Raw genomic sequence first — 19,173 nt, 5'->3', positions numbered from 1 at the left:
TAAAGGGAATCTGTCACCCCAAAATTCGCCTATAAGCTAAGGCCACCCCCTTTAGGGGGTTTATCTACATCATTCTGTAATGTTGTAGATAAGCCCCCGATGTAACCTGAAAGATAAAAACAGGTTAGATTATTCTCACCCAGGGGCGGTCCCGGTGCGATCCGATGGGCGTCGCGGTCCGGGGCCTCCCATCTTCATAGGATGAAGTCCTCTTCTTGTCTTCACGCTGCGGCTCCGGTGCAGGCGTACTGATATGCCCTGTTGAGGGCAGAGCAAAGTACTGCAGTGCGCAGGCAGCGGGAAAGGTCAGAGAGGCCCAGCGCCTGCGCACTGCAGTGCTTTGCTCTGCCCTCAACAGGGCAGACAAACTACGCTGGAGCCGTGACAGGAAGCAAAGAAGAGGACGTCATCATATGAAGATGGGAGGCGCCGGACCGGACCGCAGCGGGAACGCCCCTGGGTGAGTATAATATAACTTGTTTTTTGCATTTTTCAGGATACATCGGGGGCTTATCTACAGCATTACAGAAAGCTGTAGATAAGCCCCTGATGCCGGTGGCTGCAGCTCATAAATGATATTGGGGGTGACAGACTCCCTTTAACCCCTTCCATCGGACGGAATAGTACGTCCGATGGCAGAACCCCCGCTTTGATGTGGGCTCTGGCGGTGAGCTCTCAGCAAAGCCTGTTATGTCAGCTGTTTTGAACAGTTGACATGTGCCCGCAATAGGTACGGGTGGAATCGCGATCCACCCGCACCTATTAACTAGTTAAATGCCGCTGCAAACTCTTGACAGCAGCATTTAACAAGCGCTTCCGGCCGGAAATGCGTGCATCGGGGACCCCCGTCATGTGATCGGGGGTCATTAGCTCGTCGGCATAACAACCAGAGGTCTCCTTGAAACCTGGCTGTTGATGCCAGAGTGCTGTGAGCGCCACCCTGTGGTCAGCCCTCATAGCAAGTCTGTAATTCTACTACATAGATGCGATCTGATCATCGCCTTTATGTAGCAGAGCCAATCAAGTTGTGGCAGCTTCTAGCCTCCCATGGAGACTATTGATGCATGGAAAAGATGATAAAAAAAAAATGTTTTTAAAAATATGGAAAAAATATAAAAATTCAAATCACCTCATTCAAAATAAAACAAAAAAAAAATAAAAAATCAAACATACACATTTGGTATCGACACATTCAGAATCGCTGGATCTATCAATAAAAAGAGGATTAACCTGATCGCTAAACGGTGTAGCGATAAAAAAAATTAAAAACGCCACAATTACGTATTTTTGGTCGCCGTGACATTGCATTAAAATGTAATAACGGGCGATCAAAAGAACGTATCTGCACCAAAATGGTATCAGTAAAAATGTCAGGTCAGCACTCAAAAAATAAGCCCTCACCCAACGCCAGATCACGAAAATGGAGACGCTACGGGTCTCAGAAAACTGCACTATTTATTTATTTTTTTTAGCAAAGTTTGAATTTTGTTTTCACCACTTAGAGAAAAAATAACCTAGACATGTTTGGTGTCTATGAACTTGTACTGACCTGGAGAATCAAAATGGCAGGTCAGTTTTTGCATTTAGTGAACCTAGCAAAAAAACCAAACAAAAAACAAGTGTGGGATTGCCCTTTTTTGCAACTTCACCGCACTTGGTATTTTTTTCTAGTACGCTACATGGTAAAACCAATGGTATCGTTCAAAAGTACAACTTGTCCCGCAAAATATAAGCCCTCACATGGCCATATTGACGGAAAATTAAAAAAGTTATGGTTCTGGGAAGGAGGGGAGTGAAAAACAAGGCAAAAACGAAAATACCCCGGATCATGAAGGGGTTAAGAAAGAAGAAAAAACCCCATACTTTATGGTATCTGCATTCACCACTGAATCTCTGGACAACTAAATGCAAAGCTAGGCACCCAATTTGAAAAGTATATGTTGTTTTCTTATTATTGTGCAATCCAGAAAGAACATATGACGTATTAGTCCAAAATGTCAGACCTTTGAGGGAGAAAAAAAAAAAATGCAGAGAAATATATATATACGGTATATATTTATTGCGCACCCATAAACTTGGCAATTTATTATTTTTGCTTATATAGCGCTCTCATAATCCGCAGTGCTTTACATAGAGTTCATCCAAAATCCGGAAGAGACTGGTGTGTCACCGGTGAGGTGTCTTTCCCAAGCAACAATCCTTTTCACTGTGATGAGCTCATGTAAAGCCTGGGATTTGGATTGAGTAACGTTACTCCATTGTTAGAGGTATAAACATTAGACATGACCAGTGTGCACAAATGGTGATTAGATGGGTAAATGCCCTCATCCCTTTTTTGTAACAGAAATACAAAATGTAGAAATCCTGTGCTCTTTATAAATAAAAGTGTGTGCACAGCCGCTTATTTCCAATGGCGGAACCGCTGAGGTCTTCCTAGGCGAAACCATTTCTGGTAAAGCCGGTGGTCTCTTTATTTGAAGGAGCCGTCATTTATTTGCGGTGGCTCTGCCTCCAGCGTCTTTGATTTGTTTTCAACTATAAAGAGCGCCCAGAGCATAAACTTTCCTTTTTGTTTAACCGAATCACAATTTTAAAACTCTGAAGTGGTTGAAACAGAAGATGGAGCATGTAATTTTTACATTGCTCTGCATTATGGTCATTGTTTTGCTGCGCTCTTTCAGGCATATTGTAGACAGTGTGCACATAGCCTACATTGCCATCTTATATTCCCCTAGTCATTAATATCAAACCGATGGGTGTCTGACCCTCTGAGCCCCCACCGATCAGCTCCATCGGAGGCTAGATGTAGATATAGAATGGAGCTAAACGTCACAGCTCCATTGAATGTGTAGCTGCCGAGTATTGTACATCAGCTTGTATTTCTGAGAAGAGGAGCTAATGTTCAGTACTCGGCATCAGCACTTTCCCCAGAACTGTGCTATTCAGCGCCTTTCGACGTTTATGTTCAGCCACCATCAGCGGTAATAAAAGCTGATTGGTTGTGCTGCCAGTAGCCAGATGACCCCTATCAGAAGCCCAGCTAAAAGGGTTAGAATGAAGTCTGTGTACCCCCTCCCCTGTACTCTAACCTCATCCCGACTGGGTGATTTTCTGTGTCTTCTTATGTTCAATTCTTCTTCCAAGACCCAGAAACTTCCGACATAGCCATTTGAGGGCTTATTTTGCGAGTTGTAGGCTTCTTTTACACTTGCCAGCCTGTGGCGTGCACCCAATCCCAGCAGAGAAATATGCATGCGCAGGAGCGCAATGCCGGGGAGACAATATGGATGACAGGGAAGCGTCATCCACATGAAACGAGAAGAAGTGAGACGCCGGACCTGACCGACCCCCAGATGATTATAATAAAAGCTGTTTTTCTTCTCTTCCAGGTCGGGTTGGAGGCAGATATACAGCATTATAGAATGCTGTATATCAGGCCTGAAAGGTGATGGCCGTGTCTTATATCGGCCAAACCTGGTGACAGGTTCCCTTAGTGCTATTAGATATTGTCCTTTATAAATACCGCTTATAATACTTTATATACTCATTTGCTACTATATATTTTTTCACTTTATATATGCTTTGTGCACTTTATGAGAAATATTTCGAAGTCTTTATTATCTGAATCTGGTAGATTAATTTAGTATTGTTATCAATAATCAAGACAAACTAGCCTTCACATTAGTCTTTATAGATGGACATTTTTTCTATATATACACATACATCCATTACCGTTTGATTGTATCACTATGTTCAGTACGTACGTTTATATATTGATTGAGGCCTTAGGGATTGGCAGTTGGGTGCACTTAAGTCCCATACAGACTTGGTCGGTTCTTTTGCATCATGGCCATTTTGTGTGTGCCTTTTTAATATGTTTTTACTCTTTTTTTGGCTTGTTTTATTGTTAATTTCAATATTTTAAGGTGATCACTATTGTATCCATGCCTATTTTTCTTATATCTAATCCCATCCTGAGTAATATACTCCGTTGAGCTCTGTATCTAATCCCATCATGAGATATGTTCTGCGTATGTAATCCCATCTTGTGTGATGTACTCCGTGTATGTAATCCCATCCTGTGTGATGTACTCCGTGTATCTAATCCCATCCTGTGTGATAGTCCGCTGAGCTCTGTATGGGTCATTCCATGTCAAGTGAACCAATGATTTTTACCACTATATTTTTAATTCTTTTGAGATTTTGTTATTTGGTAATAGGGTGTCAGAGAATGCAAAATGTGAAGAAAAAAAAATTCTAGATTTTTTTTTTTTTATTGATTTTCAAAGTTCGGAAAAAGTGCGAATTTCGGTGTTGCCTGCCTTTACATTTCTCCCCATAACTCAGGCTAGAAAAGAGATAGAGAAACAAAATAAGCACCATTCTACTCAGAACAGTACAGGCTTTCACCAGATATGTCACAAGCGTATCTTTGATAATAATTTACCTATGCGAACGCAAGCGCAAAACTTTAAAACGCATTTCCGAAAAAAAACGTTTAATTTAAAAATTTCAAAAACTGCACATGTGCCTGGTATGGTCCTATTCACATCTGTACCAAAACACAAGATGGGATCATATTTAAAAAAATAAAACTATTACGGTGTCAGTTCAAAAATCTTGATCTCAGATCTGTTCAGCCTGTGGTGTAGAAGTGTGGGGTTAGATTTACCAAATAATCCATGATTGTTAGATGTTACGGTATTATTTTATTATGTTACCACATAGAAGCAGGAGAGGACAGAGGAGAAGCTTTGTTAGGGCTGAGGATGACCAGGGGTAGACGGTGACTGCAGAGCAGATGACAGGCCGGCAGCTCGGGCCTCCACAGACCGTATTCACACCAAATCTTATCACCGATGCAACTCCTCAAATGGAGGGAGAAAAATATTCTTACCATCCAGTCCATGTATTGTACAAACCAGGACTACGAAGAGGAGGAGCGTTTGTTATAACATCGGTTACAGGAAGCAGAACCCATCACAGGGACTCGGCAATACCGGACTGTCATCCCATGTAGTGGAAATAAAGACAGTGACGTCCATGAAGTGGTAGAAGGCGGCACAAGATCGGCTATGGATGACACAACTGGTTACGTGACCTGTGAATATGATCAGCGCTGGCGGCTACTGGACTCTCCAAAGATTGTGAAAATGAAGACGTAGAAAGGACTTTTCTGCACCTTCTGGTCCAGCTCCGTCCTTTGTGTATCCAAGAAAATCAGACATTGTAAAAGTGATCAAAAATCAGATATAACTCAGGTGGAGCCGAGCACCATGACAGCCGCACATACTCTGACACAGAAGGAAACGGCCATTGCTAGTGAGCGCTTATGGGCAAGATGACATTTCATCCTCTAGAAGGGACACATTGATGATAACAGGCCAGTGTAAAAACCTACTATTAATTGTTTGATTAGTTCATATTTTATAGTACGAGGATTTAACTACTGGACTATTCTTCTTAAACACTTCAGAAATGACAGGTTTAGTGATATAGTAGAAAAAAAATTGTTCCATGTATAAATAGGTGGTAGAAATATTGGTTCTTTTAATCTTGTTTTTAACATAATTAGGACAAGACTGTATTTAGAAAACCACACTTGAGGATATGATCACGTTTTTTCTTTTGGCTTGTTCAATGAATTCAGGTTGAAAATGCTGAGCAAGTTGTGTTATGATGATTAAAATGTGTTTATTCTGGCACTTCGGTATTTGTTTTTTGTGTTTCTTTATTGTTACATATAAATGCTGGATGCAATAAGTTGTAATTTGAAAAGAAAAAAGGAAGAAACTCACACAAACATAAAATCAGATGATTCAAGGCTTAAAAAAAAATACAAATGTGATAGATCCCAAGTTGAATCCCTGTGCAAATATAAACAAGGACACAAGTAACACACATGCATGTTTTCACAATTTTAAAACTTACGTTTTTTTCAGAATTGCGCATCAAAATTTTTAATTTGATTTCTCCAAAACAAAATATAAAGAAACATAGTCTTGTGACATATCAAATGAAAGCCAGTACCGTTCTGAGAAAAATGACGCCTCTCCCACCTCTATATCTTAATTCTAGCCCGAGATATGATAGAAAATGTAAAGCCATACCAGGCCAAAATCCATGCTTTTTCAAAACTTTAAAAATCTGTAAAAAATTAACTGATGAAGAAAAAAATTCTAAACTTTTAATTTGTAATTAACTAAAGTTGTACTTCATAAAAACAAAAAATAAAAAAAATCTAAAGACGTAAGGTAAAAAAATATTCATATTTGGATCACTTGATATGGAATGACCCGTATCTAATCCCTTCATGAGATATGTTCTGCGTATGTAATCCCATCCTGTGTGATGTACTCCGTGTATGTAATCCCATCCTGTGTGATGTACTCCGTGTATCTAATCCCATCCTGTGTGATAGTCCGCTGAGCTCTGTATCTAATCCCTTCATGAGATATGTTCTGCGTATGTAATCCCATCCTGTGTGATGTACTCCGTGTATGTAATCCCATCCTGTGTGATAGTCCGCTGAGCTCTGTATCTAATCCCTTCATGAGATATGTTCTGCGTATGTAATCCCATCCTGTGTGATGTACTCCGTGTATGTAATCCCATCCTGTGTGATAGTCCGCTGAGCTCTGTATCTAATCCCTTCATGAGATATGTTCTGCGTATCTAATTCCATCCTGTGTGATGTTCTCCGTGTATCTAATCCCATCCTGTGTGATAGTCCGCTGGGCTCTGTATCTGATGCCATCAATAGATATGTTCTGCGTATCTAATCCCATCCTGTGTGATACAGTCCATGTATCTAATCCCATCCTGTGTGATACACTCCGCTGAGTTCTGTATCTAATCAGATCAGTAGATACGTTCTGCATATCTAATCCCATCCTGTGTGATGCAGTCCTCGTATCTAATCCCATCCTGTTGTACACTCCTCTGAGCTCTGTATCTAATCCCATCCTGTGTTACACACTCCTCTGAGCTCTGTATCTGATTCTTATGGGCGATACATAGTGCAGACCTTGATGTTGCTCGGTCGGCTGTTCTTGGTGACACTTTGAACATCTCAGTATCACTTTGCAGTCACCAACAAATCCGCCCTGTGATCTTAAACTTCATCCTCTCTTATCCATTTGCAAATGCCCAGAAGGGACAGGGAGGAGTGACATTGCACATGTGATCAGACCCTGCCCATATTTACTACAGTCCTAATGTCAGCTAACAGTGCACTGTGTGCACTGTGCATAGGCACAAAGCTGCCAATCGGTGGTGGTTGGGTTATACAGAGTGAAGCAAACAGAACGGCTAGATCTGCAGCAGATAAAGCAGTGATTTAAGCAAAAAATGCAGCAAGCAGCTCAGTGAGTGAGACCGCTGTAATCAGGGTCTCTGCCTCTATCATTCTTCTCTCAGATGAAGTTGCATAAACGTGGTGACAGATTACGCTTTACTTGGCCTTGTTTTTCCTTTGTCTAGTGATAAAAAAACATGAGCAAGGTCTGTACGGGAGAGAAGCAGGGTCTGTACAAGGGAGAGAAGCAGGGTCTGTAAAGGGGATTGAAGCAGGGTCTGTAAAAGGGAGAGAAGCAGGGTCTGTAAAAGTGAGAGAAGCAGGGTCTGTACAAGAGAGAAGCAGGGTCTGCACAAGAGAGAAGCAGGGTCTGTACAAGAGAGAAGCAGGGTCTGTACAAGAGAGAAGCGGTCTGTACAAGAGAGAAGCAGGGTCTGTAAAAGAGAGAAGCAGGGTCTGTAAAAGGGAGAGAATCTGTGGCTCTGTACCAGGGAGAGAAGCCGTGGCTCTGTACAAGAGAGAAGCAGGGTCTGTAAAAGAGAGAAGCAGGGTCTGTAAAAGGGAGAGAATCTGTGGCTCTGTACCAGGGAGAGAAGCCGTGGCTCTGTACAAGAGAGAAGCAGGGTCTGTACAAGCGAGAGAAGCCGTGGCTCTGTACCAGGGAGAGAAGCCGTGACTCTGTACAAGGGAGAGAGGCCGTGACTCTGTACAAGGGAGAGAAGCCGTGGCTCTGTACAAGGGAGAGAAGCCGTTACTCTGTACAAGGGAGAGAGGCCGTGACTCTGTACAAGGGAGAGAAGCCATGGCTCTGTACAAGGGAGAGAAGCCGTGGCTCTGCACCAGGGAGATAAGCCGTGGCTCTGTACAAGGGAGAGAAGCCGTGGCTCTGTACAAGGGAGAGAAGCCGTGGCTCTGTACAAGGGAGAGAAGCCGTGGCTCTGTACAAGAGAGAAGCTACAGTGCCTAAAAGTAGTATTCAACCCCCTGCAGATTTAGCAGGTTTAATAAGGTGCAAATAAGTTAGAGCCTTCAAACAAGAGCAGGATTTATTAACAGATGCATAAATCTTACAAACCAAAAAGTTTTGTTGCTCAGTTAAATTTTTATAAATTTTAAACATAAAAGTGTGGGTCAATTATTATTCAACCCCTAGGTTTAATATTTTGTGGAATAACCTTTGTTTGCAATTACAGCTAATAATTGTCTTTTATAAGACCTGATCAGGCCGGCACAGGCCTCTGGAGTTATCTTGGCCCACTCCTCCATGCAGATCTTCTCCAAGTTATCTAGGTTCTTTGGGTGTTTCTTGTGGACTTTAATCTTGAGCACCTTCCAAAAGTTTTCAATTGGGTTAAGGTCAGGAGACTGACTAGGCCACTGCAACACCTTGATTTTTTGCCTCTTGAACCAGGCCTTGGTTTTCTTGGCTGTGTGCTTTGGGTCGTTGTCTTGTTGGAAGATGAAATGACGACCCATCTTAAGATCCTTGATGGAGGAGCGGAGGTTCTTGGCCAAAACCTCCAGGTAGGCCGTGCTATCCATCTTCCCATGGATGCGGACCAGATGGCCAGGCCCCTTGGCTGAGAAACAGCCCCACAGCATGATGCTGCCACCACCATGCTTGACTGTAGGGATGGTATTCTTGGGGTCGTATGCAGTGCCATCCAGTCTTCAAACGTCACGTGTGTGGTTGGCACCAAAGATCTCGATCTTGGTCTCATCAGACCAGAGAACCTTGAACCAGTCAGTCTCAGAGTCCTCCAAGTGATCATGAGCAAATTGTAGACGAGCCTTGACATGACGCTTTGAAAGTAAAGGTACCTTACGGGCTCGTCTGGAACGGAGACCATTGCGGTGGAGTACGTTACTTATGGTATTGACTGAAACCAAATAACCCACTGCCATGAGATCTTCCCGGAGCACCTTCCTTGTTGTCCTTGGGTTAGCCTTGACTCTTCGGACAAGCCTGGCCTCGGCACGGGAGGAAACTTTCAAAGGCCGTGGAAGGCTAACAGTAGTTCCATAAGCCTTCCACTTCCGGATGATGCTCCCAACAGTGGAGACAGGTAGGCCCAACTCCTTGGAAAGGGTTTTGTACCCCTTGCCAGCCTTGTGACCCTCCATGATCTTGTCTCTGATGGCCTTGGAATGCTCTTTTGTCTTTCCCATGTTGACCATGTTTGAGTGCTGTTCACAAGTTTGGGGAGGGTCTTAAATAGTCAGAAAAGGCTGGAAAAAGAGATAATTAATCCAAACATGTGAAGCTCATTGTTCTTTGTGCCTGAACTACTTCTTAATACTTTAGGGGAACCAAACAGAATTCTGGGGGGTTGAGGGGTTGAATAATAAATGACCCTCTGATAAAACTTTTCACAATTTAAAAAAAAAATAAACAAAGAAATAACATTCTTTTTTGCTGCAGTGCATTTCACACTTCCAGGCTGATCTACAGTCCAAATGTCACAATGCCAAGTTAATTCCAAATGTGTAAACCTGCTAAATCTGCAGGGGGTTGAATACTACTTGTAGGCACTGTATGTCCTTGACTCTAATGGGAGATTTTCCCCAGACATGCGTCCTCCCAGAGAGTTCGATCATGTGATGGATACTTCCGGCTTGCCGCACGTCACGCGGAGACTAATTATCCCACACATAAATAGCAGACATGGCATGCCAGACGTAGACCCCTTTGAGAAAGCGAAACGTGCATCGGGTCGGTCCCTTGGGAATACTTAATTGCACGAGCACCTTGATATGGGTGAGTTCTTTTGACTGAGATGATGATATTCATTTGGGCTGAATCCCTGTGATTTAGCTACAAACATCACATAATTGCAGGTACAGGAACACCAGTAGACACACATGCACTTTATTTTCCCCTGTTTACATTAGGTGTTTTCCCATACTATGCAAGGTTGGGGATTTTAACCACTAGACCTATTGTATCAAGTTCCACGCTTATGTGATGACCCTTTGCTATATAATTGGTTCCTCCCAAGGTGACATTCTTTCCTTTTTCATGCACACCTCTTTCTTATGATGTTCATAATTTTGTGATTAATAAATGATTTCTACTTTATGATATTTATGAAATCAGCACTCCATTTTTTTCTTAGTTTAACATTGACATTGGAGTTTCTTCTAATACAATCCATTAATACAATTAGATAGCTACTATATTTATATGATGAAATCAGTTTCAACCTATCTTTATAGTGATTCTGGGAGTTTCTTAATAATGAAGAAATTATGTTGTAAAGAGCTCCTCAAGGTGTCCTAGTGTGAGTTCGGTGGTCTCCTGGAACTCAACATGGTGGGAGCATAGGAGATCAGGGTGAGGATTAAGTGATCCAGACTCTTGAATGGTGAGAATGGACCATGCGTAAGGCTGAATGGTGCTGGCCAGCAGGCTGGAAGAATTATCTGCTATCCAACCGACCACCTGTTTCCGCTGGTGTGGCTTCAGAAGTGGTGTCCCATGCCTTCCTGCAAAGTGAGACAGGAAGCTCTGTGTCGTGGATAGGCACGTTTCTTGTTTTTTCCAGCAACAGACATAGTCGCTCCTGCCCCATGTCGCCTGTGTGCACCATTATCAGCATTTCCACTTCCCCGTCCCTTACCACACGCCTTATGCCTGTTGTAATTTGTAGGTCTCTTGAAACCAAGTTGTTTTTTTAATTAAAAATAAAGGTCACTTGCAGCAGGCAAAGCAGTTTTTGGGAGTTTTATATACCACAGTAATGCAACACTAGCCACGGTAAACTGGATGTCTAATTCAATCCAGGATAGTTTTTGAATGTTTTTAGGAGTTTTATATACCACCGTAATGCAACGCTAATCATTGTAAACTCTATGGATTATAAAACTGTCAATTTTTTCACCCCCTCCAAAAAAATGGTCACACGCAGCAGCTATATATTTAGCAACGGACTACAAAGCCCTAAACCCTGCCTTGAGGCTGTTTGCCGACACTCCGTGCTCCTGCAACTGTCCCTAGGCTAAATGCAGAATGTATAAATACATTTATTACAAAATGGATGGAAATTGAAAAATTATGGTTAGCCCCAGCTCACCCCAATTCCCTGATCTGGAATGGGGCTTTCAATCCTCCTTCAATAGACCTATTGGGTTCAATGATGCACACTAGAAATATATGGAGGGTCTGCTCAAAAAAATTCAATCTGACATCAACAAATTCTGCTCTTCCTTCCGAATTTCCCTGACAGTTTAACACACTCATCTACAGGGTTATGGACTCAATCTGTCTTGTTTAACTTTGCTGACGTAATCAACTAGAAAATGCAAATTCTACATTTCTATGATGAGCCGAAAATGAAATTCTCCCTCCATTCTCTTACATTGTTTCAGTATATTAAAATTAGGCACTTGGCCTCATCTTTATTCCACGGGCTACAGACCTCCATTCCCACCTCCTTTGACAACTGTGCAAGAATAGTTCAACAACAACAAAAGGTTTAATAACTAGTATTTACAATATTTTACAGGCTCCAGGCAGAGATTCCTTAACTAGCCACTCTTATATGCTCAAATGGGAGGAATATCTGGGTAAAACACTCACCGTGGTATAGTGGAGAAATGTTTGGACCAGAGCAGCGAAGACAACTTCTTGTATTTCATACAAAGAAAATCAGTACAAAATCCTTCATCTCTGGTACCATACACCTTAATTTTTGCATAAAATGGACCCATCTATTCCTTCCCATTGCTGGCGTTGCGTCTTGTCTAGAGGTTCTATTTTTCACATTTTTTTGGACTGTCCATTGATTATACCGTTCTGAGTGATAGTCCAACTCCTCATTAAGCAAGTTTTTGGAGTGGATCTCCCAGTAAGTCCTCAGCTCTTTCTATTAAATATTTTTCCTGAATCCTAATTCATGAGATCCATTAGATTGCTTTTACATATGTTAACTAGTGATGAGCGAGTATACTCGTTGCTTGAGATTTTCCGAGCACGCTCGGGTGACCTCCGATTATTTTTTAGTGCTCGGAGATTTAGTTTTCATCGCCGCAGCTCAATGATCTACATCTGTTAGCCAGCATAAGTACATGTGGGGTTTGCCTGGTTGCTAGGGAATCCCCACATGTAATCAAGCTGGCTAAAAGATGTAAATCATTCAGCTGAGGTGAGGAAAGCTAAATCTCCGAGCACTAAAAAATACTCGGAGCACCCCAGAGCGTGCTCGGGAAATCTCGAGTAACGAGTATATTCGCTCATCACTAATGTTAACAGCAGCATGCTGTTTGACTGCCTACCATTGGAAGTAAACCTCTCCACCTTCCCAACTAGATCTATATTCTCGCATCAAGGCTATCAGGAACTTTGAGTACCGGGCAGCCCTTAATCTTAACCCTGTCTGGTTTCCTTGGGATTCCTTTTGGGCCATGTTAAATATATGACCTATATGAGATGAATATAACTAGGTCATAACATACCACATCATTCCCCCTCCTCCCTTTCCTTTTGTTTGAGTCTGTGTGTTTGTAAAATTTTACTCTTTATCTAATTGAAAATGTTTAACTATTACTATAGGATGATTGGTTGTTAAGCTATAAATAGATCGTGAAAAATCTAAAATGAATAGTTATTTTTTCTTTTCCTGTAAAATCGGAATAGAAAGCAATCAAAAAATGTCACGTGTCCTAAAATGGTACCAATAGAAACGTCAACTCGTCCTGCAAAAAAGCTGTCACATGACTCTGTCAGCTGAGATATGGAAAAATTATAGCTATCAAAATATGAGGATGCAAAAAAAGTTTTTGCAATAAAAAGCATCTTTTAGTGTGTGACAGCAGCCAAACATAAAAATCTGATATAAATCTGGTATATCTTCAATTGCACCAACACGAAGAATAAAGTAATCACTTATACCGCATGAGGAATGACATAAAAATAATCAATTCCTCACCTGCTGTTGATTTGTTCATTCCGCCTCTCAAACATCGCAGTAAAGTTCCGCGCACATTTATTCTGCGCCCTGTGCTGAGCGCTTATACCAAGGTTTCCATGTAAATTTCTGAAATACGCCTTTCAGACGGATCCCCCGCGGAAGATTCCCTATAATGAGGCAGATGGAGGCACTATGGATGCTGTAGGACCTGTGATCCGACGGTGTCCGTCTTTTTAGGCATGCATAAAAAGCATGGTCGACCACAGTTTTGTGCACTTCTGAAAAGGACACCGCTGAACAGAGGCCAGAAGGAGCCCAGAATAACTCTGCTGCCTTATTATAGTGAATGGATCTGTCATGTCACTCGGAGATTTAGATGGAAACCTTAAAGTAAGTGCTCAGCATAGAGCGCTGGATAAATGTGATCTTTAATGTTATGTAAAATGTTCCTAATAAAAGCTTCAACTCAATCCACAAAAAAAACAAGTCCCCGTCAGGTCCGTCATTTGTCTCATCAGAAATATAGGGGGTTCCAAGTTACTGGTAGTACAAAGGCTTTGGAAAAGCAAAATGGCTCCTCGCCCCCAAAAGAAATACAACAATTCTGCACCAAATCCAAATGCCCCCTCCCTTCTGAGCCCCACAGTGTGTTTAAACCATATTTAGCATCCATATGTTTGGCATTGGGGTAAAACTTGGGGCTAAAAAACATTATTGTGGGAAAAATGTGGTAATTTTTTACTTATTTTCACCGCTCAACGTTATAAACTTCTGTGAAGCATCTGGGGGTTTAAGGTGCTCACCACACATCTAGATAAGTTCCCGGAGGGGTTTAGTTTCCAAAATGGTGTCACTTGTGTGGGTGTTTCCAGTGTTTAAGCACATCAGGGTATCTTCAAACACTACATGGCGTCCGCTAATTATTCCAGCAAATTTTACATTCAAAATCTCAAATGGCGCTTCTTCCTTTCCAAGCCCTGCCATGCGCCCAAACAATCGTTTTCCCCCACATATTTCTGCATGTTCAGGAGAAATTGCACAACATATTTTGGGGTTCATTTTTTCCTGTTACCATTGTGAAAGTTAAAAAAATGAAGTCCTAAAGAAAAAAATTTGTAAAAAAAAGGTTAAATATTTATTTTTTCTTTTCACGTTCCATTAATTCCTGTGAAGCACCTGAAGGGTTAATAAACTTGTTGAATGTAGTTTTGAGCACCTTGAGGGGTGCAGATTTTAGAATGGAGTCACTTTTGGGTATTTTGTAAATTTTGTTGGAAAAATGAGAAATCGCTGGTCAACTTTTAACCCTTTTAACTTGCTGAAAAAATAAAAAGTTTCAAAAATTGCGCTGATGTAAAGTAGACATGTGGGAAATGCTAACTATTTTTTGTGTCATGACTCTGATTTAAGGGCATAAAAATTAAGTTTGGAAATTGATAAATTGTCCGCCAATTTCTGATTTTTTTTCCAAAATAAACGCAAGTCAAATCAAATGTTACCACTGTCATGAAGCACAATATATCGCGAAAAAACGTTCTCAGAATCAGTGGGATCCATTGAAATCATTCTAGTGTTATGACCTCATAAAGTGACAGTGATCAGAATTGAAAAAATTGGCTTGGTCAGGAAGGTGAAAACAGATTTCGGGGTGAAGGGATTAAACTGTGCACACACAGGTCTGGATAACTGCTCTCTCCCTCCAATCAAAACTGTTCCTGAGCGGTCCCTGTCCTTTTATAACGTCTGATGGATAATGCGGCCAGCCAGTCACAGTCACAGTGACTGGCAGGCAATTCCTGCCAGTTTATTGGTTGTGTAACAGGCGCCAAACATGCGGGGTGGGGATTTGAGCTTCAAATCTGAGCACCAGCCAACGCACGTCGAGTGCCGAGCACAACCGAACACCCAAATACTCCAGTGATATCAGAGTATCCCTGAGCACGTTCACTCATCCCTAATCGGCAGGTGTTTCTGTTCCCTGCATAGTGCAATGTCATGAAATAACTGGGAGACAAAGCGCCATTATCTCAAGACAGGCGCCGTCTAAGAGGTATGTGTTTTGCTTGCTTGTTGTTTTTTTATCAAGGACACTTTATCAGGTTTGTCTAGTTGTGGTCAACCCCATTAGTAACTCTTTCTTAAAAACAAAAATATGAGTGCGAATTGTGTAGAAATTCTTATAATGGGTTTTGGATTGAATAATTGATGATTAGGAACCTGTTGCTTTAGTGGTTCTTATTCTTGAGTAGAGAGAGAGCATATATACAGTTTTACTGACTTTTTGACATCTCCGTTCTCTTACTGGGAGTTGATAGTGCCACCATGTGGTCATTTGCTTAGTTGCCGCTTCAGACCAAAACGCCACATTTCTCAGGACCTTTTTTCTTCTCACAGATATGACATTAATTTACTTTACAAATAGCTGTTTCTGCAGTGAGCGCCCAGACACTTGGAGACTCAACTTTAAAAGACTGATATAATTTATACAGTAATAACAAGTAACATAGAAGAAAAAATTAAATTTCCTGAAGCTTTGGACAGTGGCCGAATTTTCATAATTTCGCCTTTGTATACCAGTGCAAGGGATTTGAATCAAAGCCATTAATATTGGTGAGTAGACTTTTAGCTTTACTTTAAGGGGTTTAACAAATATATTGCATTAACAAGTTAGGAATTACAGCTATTTTTTACATAGTCCATTTTCACTAGACAAATTAGCATCCATAACATAACAGGAAAACTCTCTCAGACAACCAGCCAAAATTACATAAAAATTGGCCTTCGAGCGAGTTGATGTTCTTAAAACAGATGGTCAGTATACTGTATATGTGTTCTAGGCCTTTTAACTCATTGTTGCCACAGTCAATTTTTCCTCTATTCACTTTTTTTTCTTAGTATTTTGATCCTAGCCTCTGTAGACCTTTTTTATTTTGCCATTGTTCCAGTCTGTATCTAAAAACACAAACCTACAAATAATGTCCATAGCCAAATGTATACTATAAATATAAATCTATTAATACAGAAATGGAGAAAAGTGTAAAAATAGGGGGAACACTGAGGGACGACAAACAGCAGGAGATATGGATATATATTTGATACATTGACCAAGATAACTATATATCTTGGTCTATGTATCCACCCACTGCAGATGGTGCATATTCAACCCCTTACATTCTTTTGCAAAAGAGAAATTGTCTAAAGTCTATAACTCATCACCAAATACAGGGTTTCCTCCATTTATATGCTTTGTTACACCTTTTCTTCTGACATCTTCAGTTGCTGCTTGATTGTTGATCTTTCAGCTTTCAGTTTTGTGTTCAGTTTGTGTAAAAATAAAATGCTCAGGGTGAGGTTAGGTGACTTATTCAGCTAAGATGACTATTCTATCGCTTTACCTTTAAAGGTGTATTCTCAAGTTATTAAATTGATTTAATTAGTTATTTAATATGAAAATATGCAAGTTTACAGTCGATTTGCTTCTTCTTTCTGATTTCATTCTCCTGTAATTAAAGCTTTTGTCTTACATAGCCTACAGCTGGTTTCCATGGAGCTCATCCATTAGTACCTGTCCCAGAACCCAGCTACAATGCTTTCACTGTCCTGAGCGGTGTGCTTGTTCAATTGCATTGTTATCTCTGTGGAAATATAGTGGTAAGAGTATCGACTCAGAACAAACCATTGATAGTTGAATGTGTTACATCAAAACTTGTGCTCCACTTTGTAGTTCTACTAGAACTTCAGCTCTGCTACTTACCAGAATTGTCACTCAAGGAGGAGAGCCTGCACTGATAGGAACCAGGAAATTGTTGAGTTGTGAGAGAACTTAAGAATATCTGTTACACACGTGTCTCGTTTCCCGGGCTCAGTGTCCTTCTTCTGGGTCTGCTGCCCTCTGTTGTGCTCTGTGTTGGGCTTGGCAAGTTGCCCAATGTGGATCAATGACACAATCTCCCAAAACCTATTTAGTGCATATTGTCGGACACACACACACACACACACACGCACACACACGCACACACACGCACACACACACACACACACACACACACACACACACACACACACACACACACACCTGTGTGTTGATATTGAGACTCTAAACTTCTTTATTTGGTGTTCTCCCCCTTCTGTTCATAATGTGTTTTAACCCCTTCACCCTGAAGCCTGTTTTCACCTTCCTGAGCAGACCAATTTTACATCAATACCCAATATGTGAAAGAAAACTACTGTTTGGGTAATGTGTGTTAGTATAGTATCTCATATGAATAAATAATATGCCCTAGGAGTCAGTTAGAGATTAAATTAAAAAAATTAGTATACAGAACACACTCAATCTGAACGACATATTGAAAGTCAAACAAAGGTCGGGAGGAAAATAGCCGGAGGCATGCACAACGTCACCACATCATGGACAAACCAGCAGTGAAAGAGGACCAGCCACAGAAGCTGAGTACACCAAAGAAAAACGCATCCATAGGGGATCACATACAAACAAAGCCGTCACTCCGGGCCTGTGCGCGCCGGGCGCTGCCTCCTCTTGCTTTATTAACGTCCTTGGCGCCTGCGCTGTAAGTATTTTTTTCTGGGCATGCGCAGTTGCGCTGCCATTCGAACTTACAGCGCAGGCGCCGGGGACGCTACTGAAGCAAGAGGAGGCAGAGCCCGGCGCGCACAGGCCCGGAGTGACGGCTGTGCTGCATTTGATTAGGGGGGAAAGACCCGCTCCCGAGACAATTTCACGGTATGAGGGGGCACATTTTATAAGCGTTTATTTCAGCGTGTGCACGCATCATAACTTAAAGAGCCACCTTGTCAGAATGCAGCATTAGTGCTGCACAAGATGGCTCTTTTAGTTACAAACGCCTGAGGGGGGTGACAGGTTCCCTTTAACAAGGCTTAATGTCACCTTACATTAGCAAGGTGACATTAACCCTTTATTACCCCATATCCCACCGCTACTCGGGAGTGGGAAGAGAGAGGCTAAGTGCCAGATTAGGCGCATCTTACAGATGCGCCTTTTCTGGGGTGGCTGGGGGCAGATATTTTTAGCCAGGGGGGGCAATAACCATGGTCCCTCGCTAGGCTATTAATATCTGCCCTCAGTCACTGGCTTTCCCACTCTGGCAGAGAAAATTGCGCGGGAGCCCACGCCAGTTTTTTCCGTGATTTAACCCTTTATTTTAGCAGCTAGAGCCCCCAAATTTTGCACACACACTCTACTAACATTATTAGTGAGGAATATGTAAAACAAATAAGGGATATGAAATGGTTTACTGTATGTAAGCCATTTCTTATATCCTGTCGGGTTTGATAAGGAGATAGCAAAAGCCGGCAATTGAATTACCGGCTTTTATGCTGTCTAGCGCTGTATTAAATATAAATATATATATATATGTGTCTCAATGACATATATATACAGTATATACCTATACTATGTGTAGACATTTATTCTCTCTATTCTATTCTAACCTGTCAGTGTGATTTTACTGTACACCGCACTGAATTACCGGATTTTCTATAGAACACCGCTGCGTATTTCTCACAAGTCACACTGATGGTCCGTGTGTAATCTGTATTTTTCTCGCCCCCATAGACTTTCATTGGCGGATTTTTTGCGCAATACGCTGACAAAAGCAGCATGCTGTGATTTTCTACGCCCGTAAAATACACCTGTGAAATATACAGCAGATAGGAGCTGCCCCATAGAGAATCATTGGTCCATGTGCAATGCGTAGTTTTTGCGCCTCTCAAAAACTCTCTAGTGTGACGCCGGCCTAAAATGTTAAATAAATTAAATTTCCAAAGGACATATGATTCAATTGATTTCATATGTTGCTTTTTAAGCTATTATTCTATTAACCCCTTTCTGACCTCGGACAGCATAGTACGTCCGAGGTCAGAACCCCTGCTTTGATGCGGACTCCGGCGGTGAGCCCGCATCAAAGCCGGGACATGTCAGCTGTTTTG

This window comes from Ranitomeya variabilis, chromosome 3 (assembly GCF_051348905.1).
Source record: "Ranitomeya variabilis isolate aRanVar5 chromosome 3, aRanVar5.hap1, whole genome shotgun sequence".
NCBI lineage: Eukaryota > Metazoa > Chordata > Amphibia > Anura > Dendrobatidae > Ranitomeya > Ranitomeya variabilis.
Note: the sequence above shows the minus strand (reverse complement) of the source record.